Here is a 22,480-nt window from a genome sequence, read left to right as displayed (position 1 = left end):
TAATCTAGTTCACATCGCCATGTGATTCAACACTAATAGTTCACATCACCATGTGATTAACACCCATAGTTCACATCGTCATGTGACCTATACCCAAAGGGTTCACTAGAGTCAGTAATCTAGTTCACATTGTTTATGTGATTAACACCCAAAGAGTACTAAGGTGTGATCATGTTTTGCTTGTGAGATAATTTTAGTCAACGGGTCTGTCACATACAGATCCGTAAGTATTTTGCGAATTCTATGTTTACAATGCTCTGCACGGAGCTACTCTAGCTAATTGCTCCCACTTTCAATATGTATCTAGATTGAGACTTAGAGTCATCCAGATCTGTGTCAAAACTTGTATCGACGTACATTTTTACGACGAACCTTTTGTCACCTCCATAATTGAGAAATGTTTCCTTATTCCACTAAGGATAATTTTGACCGCTGTCCAGTGATCTACTCTTAGATCACTATTGTACTCCATTGCTTAACATAGTGTAGGGTATACAATAGATCTGGTACACAACATGGCATACTTTATAGAACCTATGGCTGAGGCATAGGGAATGACTTTCATTCTCTTTCTATCTTCTGCCGTGGTCGGGCTTTGAGTCTTACTCAATTTCACACCTTGTAACACAGCCAAGAACTCTTTCTTTGACAGTTTCCATTTTTGAACTACTTAAAAATATTGTCAAGGTATGTACTCATTTAAAAAACTTATCAAGAGTCTTGATCTATCTCTATAGATCTTGATGCTTAATATGTAAGCAGCTTCACCGAGGTCTTTCTTTGAAAAACTTCTTTCAAAACACTTCTTTATGCTTTGCAGAATAATTCTATATTATTTCCGATCAACAATATGTCATTCACATATACTTATCAGAAATGTTGTAGTGCTCCCACTCACTTTCTTGTAAATACAGGCTTCACCGCAAGTCTGTATAAAACTATATGCTTTGATCATCTCATCAAAGCGCATATTCCAACTCTGAGATGCTTGCACCAGTCCATAAATGGATCGCTGGAGCTTGCACATTTTGTTAGCACCTTTAGGATTGACAAAACCTTCTGGTTGTATCATATACAACTCCTCTTTAATAAATCCATTAAGGAATGCAGTTTTGTTTATCCATTTGCCGGATTTCACAAAATGCGGCAATTGCTAACATGATTCGGACAGACTTAAGCATAGATACGAGTGAGAAACACTCATCGTAGTCAACACCTTGAACTTGTCAAAAACCTTTTTGCGAAAATTCTAGCTTTGTAGATAGTAACACTACTATCAGCGGCTGTCTTCCTCTTGAAGATCCATTTAATCTCAATGGCTCGCCGATCATTGGGCAAGTCAATCGAAGTCCATACTTTGTTCTCATACATGGATCTCATCTCATATTTCATGGCCTCAAGCCATTTCGCGGAATCTGGGCTCATCATCGCTTCCTCATAGTTCGTAGGTTCATCATGATCTAGTAGCATGACTTCCAGAACAGGATTACCGTACCACTCTGGTGCGGATCTTACTCTGGTTGATCTACGAGGTTCAGTAGTATCTTGTTCTGAAGTTTCATGATCATCATCATTAGATTCCTCACTAATTGGTGTAGGTGTCAAAGAAACCGGTTTCTGTGATGTACTACTTTCCAATAAGGGAGCAGGTACAGTTACCTCATCAAGTTCTACTTTCCTCCCACTCACTTCTTTCGAGAGAAACTCCTTCTCTAGAAAGGATCCATTCTCAGCAATGAATAACTTGCCTTTGGATCTGTGATAGAAGGTGTACCCAACAGACTCCTTTGAGTATCCTATGAAGACATATTTCTCCAATTTGGGTTTGAGCTTATCAGGATGAAACTTTTTCATATAAGCATCACAACCCCAAACTTTAAGAAACGACAACTTTGGTTTCTTGCCAAACCACAGTTCAGATTGTGTCGTCTCAACGGACTTAGATGGTGACTTAGATGGTGCCCTTTTAAACGTGAATGCAGCTGCCTTTAATGCATAACCCCAAAACGATATTGGTAAATCTGTAAGAAACATCATATATTGCACTATATCCAATAAAGTACGGTTATGACGTTCGGACACACCATTATGCTGTGGTGTTCCAGGTGGCACGAATTTGTGAAACTATTCCACATAGTTTTAATTGAAGACCAAACTTGTAACTCAAATATTTGTCTCTACGATTAGATCGTAGAAACCATATTTTTCTTTTTACGATGATTTTCCACTTCACTCTGAAATTCTTTGAACTTTTCAAATGTTTCAGACTTATGTTTCATCAAGTAGATATACCCATATCTGCTCAAATCATATGTGAAGGTCAGAAACTAACGATACCCGCCACGAGCTTCAACACTCATCGGATCGCATACATCAGTATGTATTATTTCCAGTAAGTCAGTTGCTCGCTCCATTGTTCCGGAGAACGGAGTTTTTAGTCATCTTGCCCATAAGGCATGGTTCGCAAGCACCAAGTGATTCCAAAATTCCATCAGCATGGAGTTTCTTCATGCACTTTACACCAATATGACCTAAACGGCAGTGCCACAAATAAGTTGCACTATCATTATTAACTTCGCATCTTTTGGTTTCAATATTATGAATATGTGCATCACTACGATCGAGATCCAATGAACTATTTTCATTGGGTGTGTAACCATATAAGGTTTTTATTCATGTAAATAGAACAATAATTTATTCTCTTACTTAAATGAATAACCGTATTACAATAAACATGATCAAATCATATTCATGCTCAACGCAAACATCAAATAACACTTACTTAGGTTCAACATTAATCCCGAAAGTATAGGGAGTGTGCGATGATGATCATATCAATCTTGGAACCACTTCCAACACACATCGTCACTTCACCCTTAACTAGTCTCTGTTTATTCTGCAACTCCCGTTTCGAGTTACTAATCTTAGCAACTGAACTAGTATCAAATACTGAGGGGTTACTATAAACACTAGTAAAGTACACATCAATAACATGTATATCAAATATACTTATGTTCACTTTGCCATCCTTCTTATCCGCCAATCACTTGGGGTAGTTCCGCTTCCAGTGACCAGTCCCTTTGCAGTAGAAGCACTTAGTCTCAGGCTTAGGACCAGACTTGGGCTTCTTCACTTGAGCAGCAACTTGCTTGCTGTTCTTCTTGAAGTTCTCCTTCTTCCCTCTGCCCTTTTCCTGAAACTAGTGGTCTTGTCTACCATCAACACTTGATGTTTTTCTCGATTTCTACCTTCGTCAATTTCAGCATTACGAAGAGCTTGGGAATCATTTCCGTTATCCCTTGCATATCATAGTTCATCATGAAGTTCTATTAACTTGGTGATGGTGACTAGAGAATTCTGTCAATCACTATTTTATCTGGAAGATTAACTCCCACTTGATTGAAGCAATTGTAGTACCCAGACAATCTGAGCACATGCTCACTAGTTGAGTGATTCTCCTCCATCTTTTAGCTATACAACTTGTTGGAGACTTCATATCTCTCAACTTGGGTATTTGCTTGAAATATTAACTTCAACTCCTGGAACATCTCATATGGTCCATGACGTTCAAAACGTCTTTGAAGTCCCGATTCTAAGCCGTTAAGCATGGTGCACTAAACTATCAAGTAGTCATTGTATTGAGCTAGCCAAATGTTCATAACGTCTACATCTGCTCCTGCAATAGGTCTGTCACCTAGCGGTGCATCAAGGACATAATTCTTCTGTGCAGCAATGAGGATAAACCTCAGATCACGGATCCAATCCGCATCATTGCTACTAACATTTTTCAACACAATTTTCTCTAGGAACATATCAAAATAAACATATGAAAGCAACAAGGCGAGCTATTGATCTACAACATAGATATGCTAATACTACCAGGATTAAGTTCATGATAAATTAAAGTTCAATTAATCATATTACTTAAGAACTCCCAGTTAGATAGACATCACTCTAATCCTCTAAGTGATCACGTGATCCAAATCAACTAAATAATGTCCGATCATCATGTGAGATGGAGTAGTTTCATTGGTGAACATCACTATGTTGATCATATCTACTATATGATTCACGCTCGACCTTTCGGTCTCCGTGTTCCGAGGCCATATCTGTATATGCTTGGCTCGTCAAGTATAACCTGAGTATTCCGCGTGTGCAACTATTTTGCACCCGTTGTATTTGAACATAGAGCCTATCACACCCAATCATCACGTGGTGTCTCAGCACGAAGAACTTTCGCAACGGTGCATACTCAGGGAGAACACTTCTTGATAATTAGTGAGAGATAATCTTAAAATGCTACCGTCAATCAAAGCAAGATAAGATGCATAAAAGATAAACATCACATGCAATCAATATAAGTGATATGATATGGCCATCATCATCTTGTGCTTGTGATCTCCATCTTCGAAGCACCATCATGATCACCATCGTCACCGGCGCGACACCTTGATCATCATCATATCATCGTTGTCGTCTCGCCAATCTTATGCTTCCACGACTATCGCTACCGCTTAGTGATAAAGTAAAGCATTACAGCGCAATTGCATTGCATACAATAAAGTGACAACCATATGGCTCCTGCCAGTTGCCGATAACTCAGTTAGAAAACATGATCATCTCATACAATAAAATTTAGCATCATGTCTTGACCATATCACATCACAACATACCCTGCAAAAACAAGTTAGACTTCCTCTACTTTGTTGTTGCATGTTTTACGTGGCTGCTACGGGCTTAGCAAGAACCGTTCTTACCTACGCATCAAAACCACAATGATAGTTTGTCAAGTTGGTGCTGTTTTAACCTTCGCAAGGACCGGGCGTAGCCACACTTGGTTCAACTAAAGTTGGAGAAACTGACACCCGCTAGCCACCTTTGTGCAAAGCACGTCGGGAGAACCGGTCTCGCGTAAGCGTACGCGTAATGTCGGTCCGGGCCGCTTCGTCCAACAATACCGCCGAACCAAAGTATGACATGCTGGTAAGCAGTATGACTTATATTGCCCACAAATCACTTGTGTTCTACTCGTGCATATAACATCAACGCATAAAACCTAGGCTCTCATACCACTGTTGGGGAACGTAGTAATTTCAAAAAAAATCCTACGCACATGCAAGATCATGGTGATGCATAGCAACGAGAGGGGAGAGTGTGATCTACGTACCCTCGTAGACCGACAGCGGAAGCGTTATGACAACGCGGTTGATGTAGTCGTACGTCTTCATGGCCCGACCGATCAAGCACCGAAACTACGGCACCTCCGAGTTCTAGCACACGTTCAGCTCGATGACGATCCCCGGACTCCGATCCAGCAAAGTGTTGGGGAAGAGTTCTGTCAGCACGACGGCATGGTGACGATCTTGATGTTCTACTGTCGCAGGGCTTCGCCTAAGCACCACTACAATATTATCGAGGACTATGGTGGAAGGGGGCACCGCACACGGCTAAGAGAACGATCTTAGAGATCAACTTGTGTCTAGGGGTGCCCCCTGCCCCCGTATATAAAGGAGCCAAGGGGGGTGCGGCCGGCCCTAGGAGGAGGCGCGCAGGAGGAGTCCTACTCCTACCGGGAGTAGGACTCCCCTCCCTTCCCCTAGTTGGATTAGGACTTGGGGGGAAGGAGGAGAGAGAAGAAAGGAAAGGGGGGGAGGGCGCCGCCCCCCTCCTTGTCCAATTCGGACTTGGGGGGGCACGGCAGCCCCTAGGCCTCCTCTCCTCTTCCTCCACTAGGCCCATTAAGGCCCATTAGGTTACCGGGGGGTTCCGGTAACCTCCTGGTACTCCGGTAAAATGTCGATTTCACCCGGAACACTTCCGATGTCCAAACATAGGCTTCCAATATATCAATATTTATGTCTCGACCATTTCGAGACTCCTCGTCATGTCCGTGATCACATCCGGGACTCTGAACTAACTTCGGTCATCAAAATATATAAACTCATAATGAAACTGTTATCGTAACGTTAAGCGTGCGGACCCTATGGGTTCGAGAACAATGTAGACATGACCGAGACATGTCTCCGGTCAATAACCAATAGCGGAACCTGGATGCTCATATTGGCTCCCACATATTCTACGAAGATCTTTTATCGGTCAGACCGCATAACAACATACGTTGTTCCCTTTGTCATCGGTATGTTACTTGCCCGAGATTCGATCGTCGGTATCTTAATACCTAGTTCAATCTCGTTACCGGCAAGTCTCTTTACTCGTTTCGTAATACATCATCTCACAACTAACTCATTAGTTGCAATGCTTGTAAGGCTTATGTGATGTGCATTACCGAGAGGGCCCAGAGATACCTCTCCGACAATCGGAGTGACAAATCCTAATCTTGAAATACGCCAACCCAACATGTACCTTTGGAGACACCTGTAGAGCTCCTTTATAATCACCCAGTTACGTTGTGACGTTTGGTAGCACACAAAGTGTTCCTCCGACAAACGGGAGTTGCATAATCTCATAGTCATAGGAACATGTATAAGTCATGAAGAAAGCAATAGCAACATACTAAACGATCGGGTGCTAAGCTAATGGAATGGGTCATGTCAATCACATCATTCTCCTAATAATGTGATCCCGTTAATTAAATGACAACACGTGTCTATGGTTAGGAAACATAACCATCTTTGATTAACGAGCTAGTCAAGTAGAGGCATACTAGTGACGTTTAGTTTGTCTATGTATTCACACAAGTATTATGTTTCCGGATAATACAATTCTAGCATGAACAATAAACATTTATCATGATATAAGGAAATAAAATAATAACTTTATTATTGCCTCTAGGGCATATTTCCTTCAGAGGCATTCTTGGAAGCTCTTCTGGAAAGATGTCTTGATATTCACAAACGACTGGAATCTGAGAGATGGCATTCAACTCGCCCTTCTCGTTGTGAGAAAACAGTCGAATGGTATCGTCACGAGTGGCATAGATGATCACATCCTCAGATGAGTGTGTCAATTGAATCTGTCTGGCATCACAATCAAGCTGAACCTTGTGCTTAGAAAGCCAGTCCATGCCGAGAATTAGATCAATATCTGAGTTACCAAGGACCATTGGAGAGGACAGAAATTTATAATCTCACATCTTGATAGAGACATCCGGAGCCATCATTTTGGTGTTCGTGAACAAACCCGGAGAGGAAACCGCTATCGGCTTAGGCAAATCGATAGTATGCACATCGTGCATGGATGCAAAAGGCTTTGATATGAATGACAAAGATGCACCAGTATCAAAAAGAACTCTTGCAGGAATATCATTAACAGGAAGATTACCCATGATCACTTTTGAAGAGTCCTCTTCCTGAGCTGTGTTCATCATGTTGACCTTTGCAGACTTGGGATTATGCTTGACCACTACATTGCTGGCAGATCTCACAGGGGGAGGAGGCGGAAGGCGCCTCTGGTTGAAGCATTTGTTTGCATAGTGACCCTTCTGCTGACACTTGTTGCATGTAACCTCTGAGAGCAGATGGTGATAAGGAGCACTTGACCTTGGAGCATGAGACGAAGCTTTGTTCTGAAAGCCTGGGTTGGGTGGGTGGGAAGATCCATTGCCACCTTTGCTCTTCTGCTGATAAGGCTGACGGAACGGAGGAGGAGGAGGCAACCAGTACTTCTGCTGCTTAGCTACCACTTGAGTTGAAGAAGAAGAAGAAGGAGTTACATCCCTAACTCTCTTCTTGGAAGCATCGCACTTGAGCTGAGCAGCCTCTTGCTTTAGTGCCATGTTGTAAAACTCATCATACTATTTCGGCTCAAAAAGCACGAGAGCTAGTTGCAGATCTTCTCTGAGGCCACCTCTGAATTGATAAATCATGCTCTTCTCATCAGGGACGTCTTGTTTGGCGAAGCGAGCGAGCCTCTGGAACATGATGTTGTATTGGTAAATAGACATACTGCCTTGCTTCGGATTGCGGAACTCCTCACGCTTACTCTCAACAACACTTTGAGGAATGTGGTGAGCTTTGAAGTCTCGGCGAAAATCATCCCAGGTAATCACACGACCTCCTCTGGAATCTTTGTATTGTTGATACCACTCAGCAGCTTGGTCTTTGAGTTGGAACGAAGCAAACTTGACAAAGTCCTCAGGCCTGACGTTGCTACACTCAAAATGTTTGCAGATATCCACGAGCCAATCGTCAGCGTCTGTGGCCTCGACACAGTTACTGAAAGACTTCAGCTAGTTTGCGAGGAACTGGTTGAGGGTAGCAAACTGAACTTGATTGTTGCCATGGCCTTGATTTCCTTGGTTGCGCTCTTGCAAGATTTGCAAAAGCATCTGCGTGTTGGCGTTGGTGGCGGCCATCACAGCTTGCCATGCCTCCGGAGGTGGAGGTGGTGGTGGAGGTTCCGGATTCTGACCCTTTGGAGGAGCCATCCTGAAGAGGGTGACATCCGTTAGCATCTTGACAGACATATATTCAAGCTGAATCAATGGACCGAAATTGCAACATGTAGCCTTAACATTCGAACAAAAATGAACGAATGAAATCCAAAGTAAATGATCACACTTCCATAAATTGAGAAGCCACTTAGATAGAGGTAGATGAATAAAGCAACAAGGTACGGATATGAACAAATACTTGGTAACGATTACCCAATCACAAACCAAATATCTACGGAAAGAAATGCTAGAGCTACATGAATTCCCACCTATGAAACTCCTGAAATTTTCTGGTTATGCAATCAGGTGTTGGGGATACAGGGGAAGCATAATATCTCACCCAAAACTAGCAAATCCTACATCCAGCTATATCCATCCTTCAACACATAACCAAGAAACCTTCGAAAATCATTTACCTCAACCTTCGAAAAGCATCTGTTATACGAGTTATGACAATACTCCCGAACTCCCGCCCTAGTACTGGGTGGCGTCGAGGTTATCTCACCAACAACTGCATGAAGGAGATTTTCGATGTCGGCGGACTCAGGTATTCCAGAACTGGAATGATAAAATTGTGACAACAAGACCTCGGAGCTCAATTCCCCGGGCCACTGCCACAACCCCTAAATGTCAGGAGGCACCAAGAACAATGTTCTCGTCACAAAACCATCGGAACGATTCCAAGATACCCGCGTGGTCCTAATTTTTTCGTGAAATTTGAGAAGAGAAGAGTCAAAACTCTACGTTAGGAGGCCTCACCAGAGCGACGAAGGGACTGAGGAGTAAAAAGAATCCTACTCTCCGATATATAATCCTAAAAGACTCAAAACATTTTTCTAGACTCAACAATGCCAGCGATTCGACCAAGCAGGGGGCTCTTAAGTCGGGGAAGGCTCTAATTACCAACTTGTAACGCCCCGGACACACCTGCCGGTGGTCGTTACTCCTGGCGGGATCTAGACTGGCCCCACAGATCAATACTAGTCTTTTCTGCGCACTTTGTCCTCACTCGTGCGCACCCAGGAGCAACTTCCCGGTCGGTCACCCATCCTGACACTACTCCAAGCTGAGCACACTTAACTTTGGAGTTCTTTCCAAATGGGCTCCCAGAAAAGAAGGAATTCCTTATTGATATGAGTAGTCTATCATCCCTAATAAGCCAGGTCATTACATACACCCCCACTCAGAGGAGCGGACGTCCTCGTCGGGCCACTGGAACGTTCCCTCTTGGCACATACGTCTATGCATTCAGTCCGGTACATGTACCATGCCGTGTGCCACGACGGGTCACAAACGTCATGAACAACATGACCACGCACCTGTCCCCAAACATCCGTGTAACCACGAGGGTCGGCTCTGATACCAACTTGTAATACCCACGATGCGGCTATATCTCCCGTGTGTCGGAGCATGGCATAGCCGCATAGTGGCAGCGAAGGGCAGCGGCGGCGGAACCGAGGCGCGGGTGGCGGGGCGCGGCCCGGGTCGGGGCACGGGAGGGCCGGCCACGGGCCAGGCGGGCCGGCGCGGTTGGTGGCGGTGGCGACGACACGTGGCAGCACCGGACTGGGCGAGGGCGACGGTGCGATTACGTCTGGTCCGGGACGGACATGTCCAGCGGGCGAGAGGGGAAGATCTAGGGTTTCATCTGCGTGAAATTCGGAGGGGAGGCACCTATTTATACATAGAAGGAGCTAGGAGAGTCCAAATGATGTGCGGTTTTCGGCCACGCAATCGTGATCGAACGGCCGAGAGGATGGAGGGGGTTTAGATGGGTTTTGAGCCACTTTGGAGGGGTGTTGGGCTGCAACACACACGAGGCCTTTACGGTTCCTCGGTTAACCGTTGAAATATCAAACGAACTCCAAATGGCACGAAACTTGACAGGCGGTCTACCGGTAGTGTACCAAGGCCGCTTGGAAATCTCGGTCCACTTCAAGAATGTTTAACACCCACACACGAAAAGAGGCAAAAGGGGGGCGTCGGAGGACATAGGAGTGTCGGATCGCGAAACGGACAACGGGGAAAATGCTCGGATGCATGAGAGAAACACGTATGCAAATGCAATGCACATGATGACATGATATGAGATGCATGACATGGACAAAATGCAAAACGAAGACAAAACCCAACCACGAGGGAATATCATAACTTAGAGCCGAAAATGGCAAGAGTTGGAATACAAATATGGCAAGTTACATATGGGGCGTTACAACATGTCTATGGTTAGAAAACTTAACCATTTTTGATTAACGAGCTAGTCAAGTAGAGACATACTAGGGACACACTGATTGTCTATGTATTCACACATGTACCAAGTTTCCGGTTAATTCAATTCTAGCATGAATAGTAAATATTTATCATGATATAAGGAAATATAAGTAACAACTTTAGTATTGCCTCCAGAGCATATTTCCTTCAGGGACACCATCACACAAATAAAAGAAAAAAAGTGGTTAATCAATAGTTCAACACCGAAGCATCAACCACTTGCATGGTGGTAGGAGCAAGTGGCAGTGTGTCAAGTCCCTAAGTTGCGGTACATATCCTGAAGCCTTGCCGTGCTCCATGGTCGGCAATGCATCATCATATGCACATCTTTGCGACAACCGATAGGTGCACCTCAAATCTATACATATACCTAATATTAAAGGACGGATTGTTTCTCCACTATTTTTTGATCTACTAGCAAAAGAGCCCGTACGTTGCAACGGGAGAAAAAACATAACACACGCTCTTAACCTAACAACCATCACTCAATAGGTCCATCTCCTTTATTTTTACGAGGCATCATATTTGTGTTGCCGCTTATCCTCCTTCTGACCCTCGCCGGCGATGGCCTCGGTGTTCACACAAAACAACAAAAAAACGTGTTTGAATATGGTTAATCCTAAGGCATCTCTCTCTCTCGCGCGCGATGAGAAATCTGTTGTTTTCCCCTGCAACATTTTTCAGAGGTATGCATGTGTAGTTATCGATGTTTTCTTTTCCCTATATGGTTATAGTGGGGTGTTTATTTGCAATCCGGATCGCCGCCGGTACGAAAGAAAAATGGATCTTGCGCTAGAAATTATAAGTTTGCTTCCAAAACAATATTTAAAAAATATTTAACAGGTAAAATTAGCATCATATTTAGATTCCACACATTTTTATAATAAAATTTAATATATAATATGTTAAAATCGAAGTTACGGTTTAAAAAATACAGATAATTTAGAAAATCATTTGTTTGATTTAAATATATTCCAAAATAATATTTAAAAATACTTAATAGGTAAAAATAATCTCATATTCATATTCTACATATTTTTCTAATCAAATTTCATATATAACATGTTCAAATCGGAGTTACGGTTTAAAAGATATGGATGATTTAAAAAAATATTTGTTTGACTTAAATATGATCTGTGGATGAATTACCTAAAACGTCAGGGGGGTTTTCAAAAAACATAAAATAACGGTTTGGATGTGACTTAAATTCGGACAGCGGGTTGATTTCAAAAAAACACAGGGACTTTTGTGTAAAATACGGAAAAACGATTCGTTTTGACTTAAAACAGGACTGCAGGCTAATTCTCTAAAATAGAGGAATTTTTCTGAAAAATATCATGACGGACGAAAAAAAACCCAATTTGTTTTATCTTCTATATATATATATACTTCTTTCCCTAATAATAAACCAGCGATCGCTTCGGGCGGTCCGTCATCAGGCTTTTTTGCAAAAAAGTCCCCCCGTTTTTGATAAATTAACCCGCAGTCCTACTTAAAGTGTGGATAACGTTCTATTTTTTGCAAAAAAAACCCTGCCATCACAGCCCATACAAGAACATGAGGGTTACCTCCGCCGCCGCGCCCCATCCCTCCGCCGCCGCGCACCCCGTCACTCTGCTAGCCGCCGCGACCCATCCCTCCGCCGCCGCGCCCCCGTCCATCCTCTCCTCGGTGCCCGTCCTCTCTCTGTCATCGCCGAATCTGGATGAGATCGGGAGAATCCGCCGCATCTCGCGCAGCTGCTCGTCGGCCATGCGGGGAGGACGAACGAGCTGCTCGTCGGACATGCAGGGAGCACAGACGAGCTGCTCATCGGCGTCCGTCCCACAGCCCCACTGAAGACGGCGCCCAGCCCCTTGACAGCGCACTCCTCCTACTTGCCGCCCGGTATACCTCCCCTACTCGCCAGCCCCTGGATCCCACTCCCCCTACCATAATATTCTGATTTCGAGGCAAACATAGTGTTTGATGAAATTTGACTATAGAATTGTTGCTACATCGTCAATTCAGGGTGTGTAGAAGATGTTATCCTGGGTCTGTAGAGGATGCGGTACGTGGCTGCTTGTGTGTATACATATATGTTAATTGGTGGCTGGTGTGTGTGTGCAGGGTGCAAATAGCGACAGCGAGTAGGCGGTAACTATACTACATCGAGAAGCGATACAGGGGCATGAAGCAAGCGAGCAGGTGCGCAGCGACCTGCTACTGCACTAATAGTAGCCCTGACGGAGCACCGGGGCCGGCTCGACAGGGCATGCCGCCCGCCGGTAGACGCCTGGTTGTGTGAGACGGAGATGAACCTCGCGTCGTTGCCTCTGCAGCCTCGACAAAGCTCCACCGGTGCTGGGGATGAACCCTGCGTCTGTGATGGTGATGGCGCTATCCATGTACTTTCTCCACTGGCTATAAGGGAGTAAAGATCACATCGTGGATGTGTTTTTCTTCAAAGATGTGGCCCTGTCATTGTTGGCTGTCGAATTTGTGATGTAATCCGTCCCTATGTCAGTGTATTAACCACTTCTCCCTCCCGCACAATGAGCAGAACAGAGCAGCGGCTGCAATTTACCCATTGATTTCTTGGGGTGATTCAAACCTAGGAAGCCTGCTACTTGTGCAAGCAACATGGTAACAAGTTTCAGTTTTCTTACTGATGCACCTCAATTTTGCAAGGTAAGAACAATGTCAGTTTACTTTATGTTGGTTTTCTAATTTCTACATATTCCCTCAAGCAAATCTAATTATCTAGGTAGTACGGAAAGCAGGCAAATTACGTAACTATTTGGGTGTACTCATGCTCTGCTATGTCAGATTGAGGAGAAAGAATTATTTTATTCACCATCCTATTTTTTATCTATAATGATGATCACTGTTTCCATCTTGTGATCTTCTTTGCTCCAGTTGTGCGAATACTTTGTTTGCACTTTAGTGGTACTGAAATTTTCCTGCTACCATGAGTCATGGTAGTAGGCTGCTGTGGCAAAAAGCTGGTAAGCCCCCTAAGGGAAGAAAACTGAAAAAACTCTCATCGTGCTTACCATGTTTCATCTTAAAATTTTGGCTTGAATTTTTTTTCTGTATGACCTATATCTCTATGTGGTTACTTTCTCCAGACATGCTTTAGCTGCACCATTGGTCAAGTGGCTTGAACACAACTCACATGAGTCATCGCCAAATGGCCCTTTTCTGAAATTCATTCTCTTATGCACTGAGAGAGGAGTTACTCCATGACAGTCTGTATACATACAGATGCAAGCAATGAAGAAACTCATGCAGATGATGACTGGAGAATTTTTCACGAATTTTCCAACCTGAATTTGCTACAGAGGTTGGGAAAAGAGGAGTCCAGGCTCTGATGAACACATGTTCTTTCGCAGGTGACTAACAGTTGGCACCTCTATCTTTACATTACATCAGGCCAGCGCTACAAAGCCCATGTATGCCTCTGCCTGCCTGCTCAATGGACGATCCGATCACAAAAAAGTGGATAAAAATACTCATCTGTTTGTCAAAATACATGTTTGTTATCTTAGGAACGAGTATAGCTATCACCAGAGTACAAGCAAATATTTCAATTTTTCCATGAAGCAAACTTATGTTATGATTATCACATTTTGATCTTGGAGTAATGATTGACAAAAGTAGATGGTTACTGTAGTCTGTACCAGTCCAGTATTTCTAATTACAAGTTTGAGCTCCATAGGGATAATCTGATTAGTGTGTCAGAAGCTTGCTGTTTCTAATTGTGCAAATTCTGTGGTTATTTTAGTGTTTTGCAGAATGCATAGATTTTCCATAATAGAAAGAAGTGGATGTATAACCTGATTTTGCTTTATTATTTGGTGCTAGTTGACTTTGGAAATCCCCAGTTTCTCCAGTATTGTAACTCTCTGTCAAATCGTCAAATTAAACTGATCTTTCTATCTGGACAACTTGTAATTTTTAATATTATGATTTTCCTTTTCAGAAACCAATTCAACTAGACCAGGACTATGTTTATTAGTCCTCCAGCGTTTGTTGGAATGAGATGACACATGGTATGCCAGCTAACAAGCAACTGAAGTAAGAAGATTTTTGTAATTTCTTGGAAAGAAAGAGCCCTGAACCCAGGATGGCGAAGGATCCAATATGTCAGGACCAATGAAGGAATTGCAGAGCTTCATATTCAGTTTATTTTAGGTGCTTGCCTACTTCAAGTGTCTAGATTACAGGAAACATGTTTCTTCAAGTGTCTACTTCAAGTAAGTTTCTTATAGAAGTAGTCAGTTTAATTCCTTCAAAATAGTTGTTTTGTGTATGACTAAATAGCAGTACCTCAAATTTTGCTTCAGCTTCTTAAAACAGAGTAATTCTGTAAATCCTAACAGAACTCTATCAGTCTGAACCAATTTCTTGTAAATCTACAATACATCATAGCCTCATCTGATCGAATCATTGGTTTCAGATCAATACATCCTTGTGCATTCCCATAAGATTAATAATATTCAGTTTGATTGTGTCAAAAACTTGCTGCTTGACAATCTGTATGACTAGATAGCAATACCTTAAAATTGCTTTTGGTTTTAAACTGAACTGAACTCGGTTGGGGCTGAACTGAACTCAGTTTGGTTCTACAAAATATAGGGTTATATTCTACACCGTTTTTAAGGCGGTAAGGTGACCTAAGGCGAGCACCACCCGCTCTAGCGCCTAGGCGACGCCTAAGCGCCTAAGGCGGGCATATTTGTAAGGCGCTGCCAGGGCGCCTTATCGCCTAAGCGTCCAAGGGAGGACGCCTTAAAAACAATGATTCTTTCAATTTTTCTTGTTAACTCTAAACTGGACTCAACTCAGTTTGATTCTGTAAAAAAGATTGTGACAGACTTATATATATGCAACAGTCTTTCACCAACACTCAAATTAGATGGGCATGATATTTAAAAGAAATCGACATACTGTAGTTTATGAGAATTTGGCAAGAAACTCGGAACCGATGGACTTGACTTGTGAAAAAATGTAATCAATGGACGACTACAGTTTATATCAAACACAGAATCGATGGACTTTCGCAATGCAGGCTTGCCCTTACCATTTACCAGGTGGTGACTTACCGGAGGAGCCAGTGGTGCTGCTGCGACCTTCTCCGGGCGATGGTCAATGATGCAAGCTAAAATCGGGGATGGGATAGCGGCTCCGGGCGACAATCAGAGGCGAGGCAGCGCTGCAGACCGAGGACAAAGTGATGCACTGGGGCGAGGAAGAAGCGGCGGATGGGGCTATGCATGGGGGAGTTGGGGCGACCATTCGGTTCAGCGCACGGGATCGTATTAACTCTGTTTTCTCCTAGGTACCTGCGCTGGTATAGTTTCTCCATGGGGTTACCAAACGATTCTCTCTACTCCTTGATTAAGTTGTCACATCAATTTTCTACTTACATGTCAGGCTTAGCACTGGGAGCAGCCTTATAGAAGTAATGCAATATATTCTCTCTTATGCCTACTTGAAATACTGTTGTGGGTCTGTACTTTGCCTCTCATATTGCAAGGATAACACATTGTATGTCTATTCTCTTAACTGTAGTAAGGATGAAGAGGAAAGTGTGCTGGACCTTCTAACACGGATATTGTACATGTACGAGCTACGGGCCACTATTGTTTATCACATATGGATTGTAAATGTAGTGACATTGAAGTTTGTAACATATCCTTAAATTTCTTTATTGTAACATTATATTAACTAAAAATCTGGTAGCCGTGACCTTGATATTCCCTGTAGAGCCAGCAAAAAATAGAATAAAAAGTTTCATTACAATTGGTGATTGAATGTCAAATGGCAGTGATTTTATATCAATGTGTGGGAGGTTGATGAAAGATTGCGTGCAGAGTATACCAGTGAAAAACATCATTTATTTAGATGAGCTATTACCAAAGCAGATATACTATATTTCTAGCTGAAGTTAACAATGCTAAAATATTTCATTGGGCGGCAACTTGAGGGCAAGAAACATACATATAAGCCTATTCTGAAATGTCTAGAAATATTGAAGCTTCAGCACGGCGCTCCAGCATCCGTGGAGGAGATGCACCATTTTGGACATGTTGGTTAACTTCTGTTGCTTCAGGGGTTGATCACGAGCGTAGTATAGGCCGACGGCGGGGAGGTGGTTTGTGTCGGGGAAGAGGGCGATGCTGGGGAGGAGGCCAATGATGTGGAAGAGGGTGATGAAGGGAGGAGGACGGCGGTAGGAGAGGGAGGCAATGGAGTGGTGGCGAGCTAAATAGAGTGAGGTGGAGGGTTGGCGGTTTGGCGGTGGTGAGCTTGTGAGAAGGGAACAATGGCGGCGTCATGAATAGCGCTTCGACTGGGTTCTTCAGAAGGGGGATTCAGAACTAAGTTATGCCACTTGGCGATGGCATTGTCGTCGTAAACATATTAAGCTATGTGATTCGACTTCACAAAGCTAAGCTTCGGCAACTTCACCAAATTATACTATGAGAGGCCTCCGATCCGCGTAGTTGGTTAAGCATGGAGTTGAAGCAGATCCGAGCAATCCCGAACTAAAGTTCTGCTCTTGGACATCAACATATCAAACTGAAACAGGATTGATTGATGCGCCTACCCTATCGGTGGTTGAATAAAAATTTGTAGGTCTTAGTGTCACTTCATGATACTATCCATGCTTTTCATCCCAAAAAAGCCATTTGTTTAACTGCACTATCACCCGTAGCAACGCACGGGCACACTTACTAGTACTCCTAATTTCTAATGGAGCAGTCCGTACATAGTTGGTTCGTTCGTTCGTACTCCACCAGCCCCCGTCGATAGCCCTCCCCTCCCACCGATTTTTCCTGTGGAAAGTCGACGCCCCACGCATACAAGAAAAAAAACAAAGAAGAAAACTACCCAACGCTCCCTCAGAAAAAAAACGACCCAACGCACGCCCCATCCCTCGTCCCACAATCCCTGGCCTCCTCACCTTTCTTTGCCCGATGGGGCTTCAGTGTGGCGGCAGCGTCGACCGCCGGCAGCACCGCCTGGATCTCCTAGCGCCAGCACCTGCCCCATCGTCCGCGACCTATCCACTCCAACGCGCGGTAAGCGCGCCGCGGTCGCCAGGCTCGCCACCGCCTTGTCGCCGACGTCCCGATCCATTATGCCAGACGGGAGACAGATAGGGAGCGGCCGAGCTCTCCGCCGAGGAAGAGAGATGACCGTCGTCCCTTGGTCTAGGCCTGCCCAGAAGCACACATCATGGAGGGCAATTGTTGATCCCACGATCTCCATTGAGGCCCAGCGCATGTCCTAGAATATGTGTGCCTTGGGTAGGAGGTGCAATTCGGTATGATCCTGGAGCCCCCCCTCTCTCTCTCTCTCTCTCTCTCTCTCCTCGCACTTCAAATGGCTTCCTGCTTAGTAGATTGAAAGAGGGGTTTAGATTGGGAGGAAGAATCTGTACAGATCGAAGGGAAAAGCAGAACAAAAGGGAGGGGGGACTAAACACATTTGTTTGAACGTCTTCCCTTTTTTGACAGTTTCGGAGTCATTGAGGGGCTGTTTGGATTGAAGCCCGCAGACGCCTAGCCAAAATATTGGCGTTGACTGAAGGCTGGGCATCTATTTGGTTGATGGTCAACTATTTGGCACGCCCACACTGCATGGGCTGCTGCAGTTCATTTTCTTGCCAATTCATGGGCGAGCTCAGGGCGGCCGGATGGTGCGCCAATATTTTGGCATGCCAACGAATTGGTAGGGCCAGCTGGGGCTCAATCCAAACAGCCCCTGACTATCCGAGAATGGTGCTAATGTCTCAGTTTTGGTGATATAAGGGATTTAGAGCATACCCACGACCATGGTCGACAACGGCCTGAAGCCAAATTTTTTTTTGTTCACAGACAAATGGCCGTGCCCTGAACTGGTAAATAATGAACCTATTTTATCTTTCATGGTGTTTCTTTGCTATCATGAGTTTGAACTAAAAATTTGCATGGGTACTCTCTTTTTCCCCAGCCGTTAGTGTGAAGTGGCAAGATAGTTTCAAACCCCAGAATCTTCATTGCAAGTATACGAACTGATGAATTTGGGAGTACCTAGAACTCATCTAGATGAGATATAATTTGGTCTCATTCACTTGAAAAATAAGAACATATAACATCCACGTCAGCACACACGCATCTTATAGCATCTTATAGCATCACATCCAATGGCTATAAAAGATGAATGAGACCAAACTATATCTCATCTAGATGAGTTCTAGCAAATCTGGATGAATTTTGCCCATATGTTGTTGAGTGATAATTTATATGTATTTAATTTACTAGATGAACTGCACACCTGAACGCAGCACTCGTGCAAAGATGCAACATCTTGGTCGGCTGCTCGCGGCGGAGCGTGCGGCTGGTGCTTGCAGCAGTGGCAGAGCAGCGTCAGCGAGCGCGGCGCAAGCAGTGGCCAGAGCTGCATGGGCAGCTGCAAGCATGCCATCCAGGCATCACTTCAAGTATGACAATGTCCACTCTACACCAAGGTACGTGGGCACTTGTGCAAAAATCTAGCATCTTCATCGACTAGGACTAAGTTGTGTGTTTTCTTCTGCCTGTGTCATGCGGTGATAATTTGTTCTGCCTATTGTTTACAGATATTAGTCAGTTGGGAGATGAGGTGGTTTGCCAGATAAGAAATAGAGTAAGGACAAGAAGGAGCTTTAATTGGGTCATGTCATGGTGAACCTGGAGCACAGAATTTTACAGGAGATGGTCATGATAAAACAGGGTGCTTAAGATCTAGGGAAGTATAACATTTTTTTTTAAAGCAAAGTAAAACAAATTTACTTTCTGGGTCTAATTTAATTTTTCTATGTTCATAATCTCTTGCGTGAATAGATAGACCAAGCCGAGCAGGGCATCAACTATCTACTCATGCTTTGGTTCATTTTCTTGGAGTATTTGTGTTCTTAAATTCTTAATCTTGGTTTTCACTCGTTTGTGCTCTATCCTCTCAATCCAGTTACGTATGCAATCCTCAATGAGGATAATTTTTTTTCTGAATCACTTAGCAGCCTCTGCATCCTTCTGCCTTAGTCTGATCAATTTTTCCCACTATGCCGTTTTTTTTGCCAACATATTGGAACGAAGGTGTCTCCATGTCAAACATGCATCCGTTGAAAATTTGGTGTCAACCAGTTTTTGGAGGATTGCATCAATGTTCCTCATATTTCTAATATTAGGATATTAGAAATCCCCTTTTCCCTACAATGTTTATCTTTTCGTTCTTTTAGATAATGCCAATTTTTTTGGTGCCAGTGCCCAGTTGTGTATATTCTTGGACCTTTTACATTTGATATTAACAATCCAAAACTTAACACGTTTCTAGCCTTCTAGAGGAACTTGCATTTAATGTTATCAATTTTCTTGCAGCAAACTTCAAAGTTCTTGATACTTTTGCTTGCACTTATTTTCCACAGGCTCACATATTTTAGTGTTGTGCAGTTTAGATGTCAATATGATGGCCATTTCTTTTACGGGTAAGGCAAGAGATCCGTCTGCTGCTACTACAATCGGCCGCTGCACTACGCTGGCTGAGGCCACACGTCATCACCTACCCCACCATGCTGCACCTTTGGATTGCTGGCTGCCGAGGCCGACACCATCTGTCGCCCCTTAACACTTTTTTAAAATCATGGAAAATCTCTTGGTTTCTTTACCATGTTGTAATTTGTTTCTATGCTTTACATTTTATTGCGTCATGCCTCCAGGACCCTGTTTTCTAAACTACAGTTGCATTAGCATGAGGCTCTTCTGTAATATGCAGGACTACTTCCAAACAACATACTCCCTCTGTCCGGAAATACTTGTCATCAAGATGAATAAAAGGGGATGTATCTAGACGTATTTTAGTTCTAGATATATCCCTTATCCATTTTGATGACGAGTATTTTTGGACGGAGGGAGTACAAATTCTTCTAGATGTCCTCAAACTTTCTATTTCCAATGCATAGAACCCAAACATATGCTTTTCGGATGTCTCAGGTATGGAATTAATCACTACTACAAGCTTTGTCTACACTTCATAAGTTATATGGAGCAAGTTGATCTTTAGAAGAATAACATGTGAAATTCAACTTTTGGATTTGTTGAATTAATATGAATGTAGCATTCTTCCTTCTTGACCAATAGGTGCTCGAGTTCTTTGTCTAATGTGGGTACTGAATATAAGTGAGTCCTGTTGTAGCATATGAAAGGAGCCTTGATTGTTGAGGATTTCACAACTTTATTAGATCTTTTATCATGATATATTAAATAACTTGCTGCTATGATCTGGGAGCAGATTGTTGCTTTCATTGGTGAGCCAATCAAGCAATTGGAATAACTATAAATTTTCGTTAATTGCACTCTAGGTTATCTGCTATCGGATTGTTCATACAACGTGCCACAGCCACTTCTGCAGGTAATATGCTAGCATGTCTTCTGATTAGTTTAGCACATGGATTGTCAAAGTTTTTTCTGCCATGTTGCTTGATAGTTTTAGCCCATTGGATTTTCACGTGCTCGCTTGTGAGATGTGATATAATTGTGCATTTTGTGGTTCCTTCTATTTTGCAGATCTCTTCCTTTGTTTATAGGCTCCATTGAATAACATGTGAAATTACAATGAAGATCGGTATGTGTTTTGATAATATCTCTTCTAACTTGTTTTTAAGCTAAATCTCGACAAAAGCATCCATACATCTGTTACTCTCTGCGCTAATTCTCTTATTGCAGATGATTAATTTCTTGGCAAGTAGTCTGATAAGATAGTTATGATTTTGTTTTCAAATGGAACATGCACTAGGGTTGCTCCAGGATCTCTTGTCCAACCCTCAGCTAGACCATTATGGTTATCTCTGTTATGTTTTTAAATGTATGTCACCTTTTTTGCTTACGATATACTCATATATAGACAACGAAATTAGAAGTGGGCCGCTACAGCATTAGTGGTGCTTCTTGCAAGCGTTGGTGATGCACAACATGCAATTATATTTTACAACATGCCAATGGCTCTGGAATCAAGAGACATCAGATCTGTTTTTTAAGCTTTTTCTCGCGGGGGGGGGGGGGGGGGGGGGGGGGAGGTCACGGCGGCGCACGCCTTGTCCCCTGATTGCGGTGGCGTATCGACATGAACACAGGGGGAGGGGATCGAGCCGGACGATCGGTGAGGTACTCCTTGCCGGTTCTTGGGAAAGTACGGTGTGAAGGAGAGAGGGGGCCAGGGTGAATGTGAGGTGGACATTATCCAGTTCTACATGAGAGGCTTCTAGCGAGAAATATTCCGCTACAACGGGAAATCGAGCAGGAAGGGGAGGGTCCGACAAGAAAAAGGAAGGTTGCGTGGGGGGGGGGGGGGGGGGGGAGGGGGGATTTTTATGTTCAGCCCACACGTTGGAGATGACAATGTAGATAGTCTCTAGACAACTATATTTCTTCTTCACATATGGTCTAGATTTAGGGGAGCATGGACTATCTAGAAGGTTGAATTTTGGGAGCCTGCTGCACACCCTTTTGATATCCGAACACGTCCAGACGTATGATGAAGAGATGAGTTTTGACCGTAAAGACGACCTTAATAATTTTTTGATTTATTTATGTGCATTATAGCCCGTAGCAACGCACGGGCGTTCTACTAGTTACTCCCTCAGTTCCAAAATATAGTGCGTCCGCGCTTTCCGAGGTCTAACTTTGACCATAAATTTAACCAACGAGACCGACTGCGGCGGGATAAAAAATTGTATAATTGAAAACTTCTTTCGAATACGAATTCACTAATATAACTTTTGCTCCCGCCGCAATCGGTCTTGGTAGTTAA

The 22,480-nt window shown here is 43.3% G+C and overlaps 2 long non-coding RNA genes across 4 annotated transcripts; both read left to right on the top strand.

Annotated features, from left to right (window-relative positions):
* The first annotated feature begins 12,191 nt into the window (after positions 1-12,191).
* Positions 12,192-16,358, top strand: LOC125527327 (uncharacterized). Of its 3 annotated transcripts, XR_007292055.2 has the most exons (5): positions 12,192-12,550; positions 12,773-13,650; positions 13,774-14,037; positions 14,628-14,901; positions 15,717-16,358. It is a non-coding gene; the product is annotated as an uncharacterized LOC125527327 (long non-coding RNA). The 3 variants fall into 3 exon arrangements; XR_007292045.2 differs by having other exon boundaries at positions 12,773-14,037; positions 15,739-16,358; XR_007292036.2 differs by having other exon boundaries at positions 12,773-14,037.
* A 1,191-nt stretch (positions 16,359-17,549) lies between these two features.
* Positions 17,550-21,058, top strand: LOC125537949 (uncharacterized). Its single transcript, XR_007296149.2, has 3 exons — positions 17,550-17,978; positions 18,958-19,163; positions 19,275-21,058. It is a non-coding gene; the product is annotated as an uncharacterized LOC125537949 (long non-coding RNA).
* The last annotated feature ends 1,422 nt before the right edge of the window (positions 21,059-22,480 follow it).

The sequence above is a fragment of the Triticum urartu genome, chromosome 1A, assembly GCF_056163025.1.
Source record: "Triticum urartu cultivar PI428250 chromosome 1A, HENAU_Tu73, whole genome shotgun sequence".
Classification (NCBI taxonomy): Eukaryota; Viridiplantae; Streptophyta; class Magnoliopsida; order Poales; family Poaceae; genus Triticum; species Triticum urartu.
Note: the sequence above shows the minus strand (reverse complement) of the source record. Positions and strands in the feature narration are given on the sequence as shown.